We start from the raw sequence: 5,331 nt of genomic DNA on the forward strand, positions 1-5,331 counted from the left end.
CCCGCTGTCTCCTGCCTCTTCTTCCTTGTCCCGTGTCTACTGCGAGCAGGTTTCCTTGCGTGATGGCCTGATCCTGGGGGGCGACGAGGGGAGGGGGCGAGGCTGGCTGCCCGGAGCTGCGAGCAGCGGTGCTGGGCTGGGCCGGGGCAGGCAGCGATGTCTTTTTGCGCCGTGGAGCAGGGGACGTGGTCCAGCCCAAAAAGCTGTTGAGGAGACTCTGCCGCTCCTCCCAGCGCACGGACCTGGACTAGTGCTGGTGCTGGGCGCTCTGCGGCCAAGCCCAGCTCTGCCTGTCACCGCTGGCCCCTGGGCTGTGCCCAGCTGCAGCCCCCGGCAGCACTGGCCGCGGTGCAGCCGTTCCCTGGCTGGCCCCCCCCCACGGGCGCAGGGGGGTCTCGTGGGGCACTGCTGGGATGTTGTTGGTTTTTTTCGTTTGTTTTTTTTTTTTTCCTTGAAATATTCCTTGGAAAGACACGTTTTAAACCTATTTCTCCCATTCCTTAGCACAAGTGCCCTCCAAGGGCGCGGGGATGGCTCCGTGTCTATAGGTGCCTGGGATGTACCTGAGCCCCAGAAGAAGCTCCTGAAGTGTCAGGCTGGGTGCACACGGGCAGCCGCGGGGCTGGGGTGCGTGGATGGTGTGAAAAACACGCACAGAGACACACACCCGTTTTGGAAAGCAGCTATAATTATATGGCAGCATCCTCCATCTGCTTCTCTCTTGATCCCCCCATCCCCGGTCCAGCTGAGTTACCGATCCTGATGCCAGATCAGGGGAAGGTGCGGCAGGTGCTGGCGGGCAGCGGTGCTGGTGTTGTCTGGGTAGTTCGGGGGTGTCCTTGGTTCTTTGTGGGTTCATTAAGCCTCCTCCTTACTGCAGGGTGGGTCCCGTCCTTCTGGCGCTGAGCTGGGGGGGCTCAGCCGTGCGGCCTGAGCCGCGGCTGCAGAGCGGGGCGGGCGCGGGCCGCGCCGGGAGAAAGTGCGTGCGATCGTGTGCGGTCAATACGGTAAAGGCTCACGGGTGCCCGCGCGGGGGGGACTTCCGGAAGCGCCGCACGCAGCGGGCGGGGCTGGGGGGGCACAGGGGTGTGACATGGGGGTGCACAGGGGTGTGACAGGAGGGGGCACAGGGGTGTGACATGAGGGGGCACAGGAGTGTGACATGAGGGGTGCACAGGGGTGTGACAGGAGGGGGCACAGGGGTGTGACAGGAGGGTGCACAGGGGTGTGACATGGGGGTGCACAGGGGTGTGACATGGGGGTGCACAGGGGTGTGACAGGAGGTGTGCACAGGGGTGTGACAGGAGGGGGCACAGGGGTGTGACATGAGGGGTGCACAGGGGTGTGACAGGAGGGGTGCACAGGGGTGTGACATGAGGGTGCACAGGGGTGTGACATGAGGGGGCACAGGAGTGTGACATGAGGGTGCACAGGGGTGTGACAGGAGGGTGCACAGGGGTGTGACATGAGGGTGCACAGGGGTGTGACATGAGGGGGCACAGGGGTGTGACATGAGGGGGCACAGGGGTGTGACATGAGGGGTGCACAGGGGTGTGACAGGAGGGTGCACAGGGGTGTGACAGGAGGGTGCACAGGGGTGTGACAGGAGGGCTGCTCTTGTGCCGGAGCCGGCAGCATCCTCCTGCGCACGGCCCTGCCACAGCTGCGCCCGGCTCAGCGCTGGTGCCCGCGGGAAGTACTGGTGGGACACGTCGCACCCGGCCACCTGCCACGGCCCAGCCGGGCCCCGCGCCGGTGCTGCTCCTGGTTGCAGCTCCCAGGTGGTGCTGATGGTGCCGGGGGCCAGCGCTGCCCGGGACCCTCGCAGGCGCTGGGGTCTCTGTGAGGCTGGGTCTGTGCATGCACAGAAAACCAACTCAGTCTGCGGAAAAACGTGCAGTGCTTTGGGTAAAGGGGATTTTCCTGCAAGTGCTGGTGAAAGATCACAGTATTTGCATGCCTGAGCTGGGAGGTAAAGTGGAAAGGAGTACCTCCTGGTTGTCACAGAAGCCACATGGCGAGTAAGTAGCAGTTCCTCACCCAGCCCTTTCATTTGCAAGCATTGCATTTTAACAGTACAATTAAATTGCTGCCGTTTCAAAAAGTCAGCTTGAGGCGGATGGCCACCAAACATTTCAGAGCCAAGATCAAAGGTGGAAGCAAGTGGTGAAGCAAGGAACATCGGCGGCTTCGCAGGGACAATGAGGGGTACGTAGCCACGGTGGCTGCCAGCGTGGTGCAGAGGGGGCTGCAGGATCTGGGGAGGCCACCAAAGGACACGATAAAGCTGTTCCTAAGTGTTTGCAGGGCATCACAGCTGTCTGCACAAACAGGTCGCTGAAGGAGAGCCAAGGTTAAACCACAGACACTCCATGGTGACTCCCCTGCATGTTCTGCAGCCCAAGAGAAGAGACACAATGGCCAGCTGCTCCCTCAGCCCCGCCAGCTGCTAGCTGGCTTCTCTGGCAGGGAGATGGCAGCAAACGTGGGCGCAGCAGCGTCAGGGTTACCCCAAGGCTGCTGAATTTTAGGAAGGAAATATTTGATCTTAAAAGTGAATCCCTGCAGAAAGCCATCAAGACCCAAATATTCTAGTCTTCAGAAATGATGCAAAGAGGCTTTAAGGAGAAGGGAGGAGAGAATGGGAAGGGAAGCTGGAGGGCAAGAAACAAGCCAAGGATTTACAACAAGGTCCACAAGGGTATTGATACCAATCAGAGCCACTTCAGAAAACTGGAAATCCCAAGACTGCAATGGAAGGCTAAAGGAGGAGAAAAGACAGCGGCAAAAGTGAGTAGAAAATAGCTCGAGGTGTTGGCTGGTGAGAACAGAAAGCCTGAAAAACAAAGACCAGGTGCCTAAGTCAGCAGCAGACCTTCAGCAAGGAGAAAGACCATGGCTGAGCAGCTTGGCGTTACCTGCCCCTGCCTTGGCTGCAGCGGGGTGCAGGATGCCAGCCCAGCTTTTTGCAGCGCTGAGGCAAGGAGGCGCTGGAGCAGGGCCACGGCAAGGAAGAGGTTACCCCCAGGGTAACCACCGTCACCCCGTCACAATGGCCTCTAGGCAGGAGGAGGCCCCCCCATCAGAGAGCCCTGGCAGCCGCTGTGGAGACACCCATGCTGATCACCAGCATGGAGCAGCAAATGCTCTCCCCTCGCAGATGCCTGGGCAGGCCGCGGCTCCAGGGACCCTGGGGCTGCAGAAGACATGCCGAGGACAGCGCAGCACCGCACCAACATTGCTTCCTGCACACCCTTCTCAGCTGGGCCACTCGCTCAGGTGGGGACCCGCACCCTGTCACGGTTCTGAGAGCCACAAATCCTACAGCTCCAGTGACGCTGGTGCTGCAATAGGCATGCTAAGGGGAGCACAGCACTGCACCGGCTGTGCTCCCTCCACACCACTACCATTTGGGCCACCCATTAATGTGGGGTCCTGACCCAAAGGACCAGTTTGCCATTAGGTTAACATTTAGACTTAGTATTAGGCTTCCCAGAGCCACAAAGGCTACAGCTCCAGGGACACTGGGGCTGCAAGAGGCACACCAAGGAGAGCACGGCACTGCACCAAAGGCACACCTTTCTCTGCTGGGCGACTCAGGGACGCGGGGACCTGAGCCTCAGTCGCTGGGTGCGATTATGTTTAGGGTTAGTTATAGGGTTAAGGCTATGGACAGGGTTCTGAGAGCCACGACGACTGCAGCCCCAGGGACACCGAGGCTGTAAAAGGCGTGTTCTGTGTTGCTGCCTACTTAGCAAGGCGCGCTCCCGCTGCTGGCGGCCCGTGCGTGCTCGGTGTCCCTCCGGTCGCGCCGCCCGGTGACACGTCCGCCCTGAGCGCGGCTCGGGTCCCGTTCCCGTGCGCCTGCTGCCCCCTGCTGCCTGCAGCGCGGTACTACAGCTGCGAAACGGCGCATGCGCAGCGGGTTGCGGTGACCGCCGCCTGTGCTGCCCCCTGGTGAGCACAGCCCGGTACTGCAGCTCACACCAGGCGCGTGCGCAGTGGCCTCTGAACGGGCTCTGCGCGGGATGGACTCTGGCAGAGCAGCTCTAAACTGCGCGTACGCGGCGACATTCCCTGTTTGTGCTCGCTGCTGCCACCTGGTGACCAAAGACCGGCACTGCAGCTCCATCTCCGCCGTCACTGCCGCCCCCGCGCTCCGGGCGCTCGCCGGCCCGTACCGGCACTGCGGGGCTGCCGCGCGGGGCGCTGGCACGCGCTCCTGGCTGCCTCTCGTTAAGAAAAAGCTGCCACCGCCACACACCTATAAGTTTGTGATTGTGCATACGGATTTGGCTTGGAGAAGAGGAGACTGAGGGGGGACTCATTCCTGGGGATCAATATGGAAAGGGGGAGTGTCAGGAGGATGGAGCAGGCTCTTCTGGTGACAACCAGTGACAGGACAAGGGGCAATGGGTGCAAACTGGAACACAGGAGGTTCCAGTGAAAGAGGAGAAGAAACTTGTTCGGGGTGATGGTGGCAGAGCCTGGCCCAGGCTGCCCAGGGGGGTTGTGGAGTCTCCTTCTGTGCAGACATTCCAACCCGCCTGGACACCTTCCTGTGTAACCTCATCTGGGTGTTCCTGCTCCATGGGGGGATTGCACTGGATGAGCTTTCCAGGGCCCTTCAACCCCTGACACTCTGGGGTTCTGTGTAAACGGCTTCACACACATAAACGTGAGCGTTGTCCTCATGGATAAATGTATGCTTTTGCAAGCATGTGCCTTCATGTCTGCTTTTGCAGACATATGGGCATTTAGTTGGGCATGTAAGTGTATGGGTGCTGGTGTGTTTTCACACTTGTTCCTGTTTGTGGAAAGGCTTGTGCCCGTGTGTAGATGCACAATCGTGTGTGCATGTGGAAAGCTACAAGAGAAATATGCTATGAGGTAAGGCTTCAGCAAAGAAGAAGGCAGAACTGAAAGTCTTGCGACATGGACACAACCTCGAAGACTCTTCAAAACATCATGAAGAAAAATACTTACCTGTGGGTCTATAAGAAAAATGCTACCAAAGAACTTTGATAGTTAAAGAAGGAGAGTCTGTGGCTTCACGAGTTTGATCATGATGCAAACATGTTTGTAATTGCTTTATACCTGGTGCACGCAGCTGTATGCGACTGCACGACTGAAAGCGTATGGAGTTGTCTGCGTATATATTCAGTATTTCTGCCACACAAGCACAGAGACAGAGAAAGGCATTGGTGGGTCCTGGAGGAGGTGAGAAAGTTGCCTGGGGAGGAGGGGAGCAAGGGGAGATGGGGGACAGAGGTGGGGAGAGAGCAAAAAGCCGGGTGTTGGCAGGGGGGCCGTGCTGGCTGCAGGTGCTGG

The sequence above is a fragment of the Columba livia genome, chromosome 12, assembly GCF_036013475.1.
Source record: "Columba livia isolate bColLiv1 breed racing homer chromosome 12, bColLiv1.pat.W.v2, whole genome shotgun sequence".
Classification (NCBI taxonomy): domain Eukaryota; kingdom Metazoa; phylum Chordata; class Aves; order Columbiformes; family Columbidae; genus Columba; species Columba livia.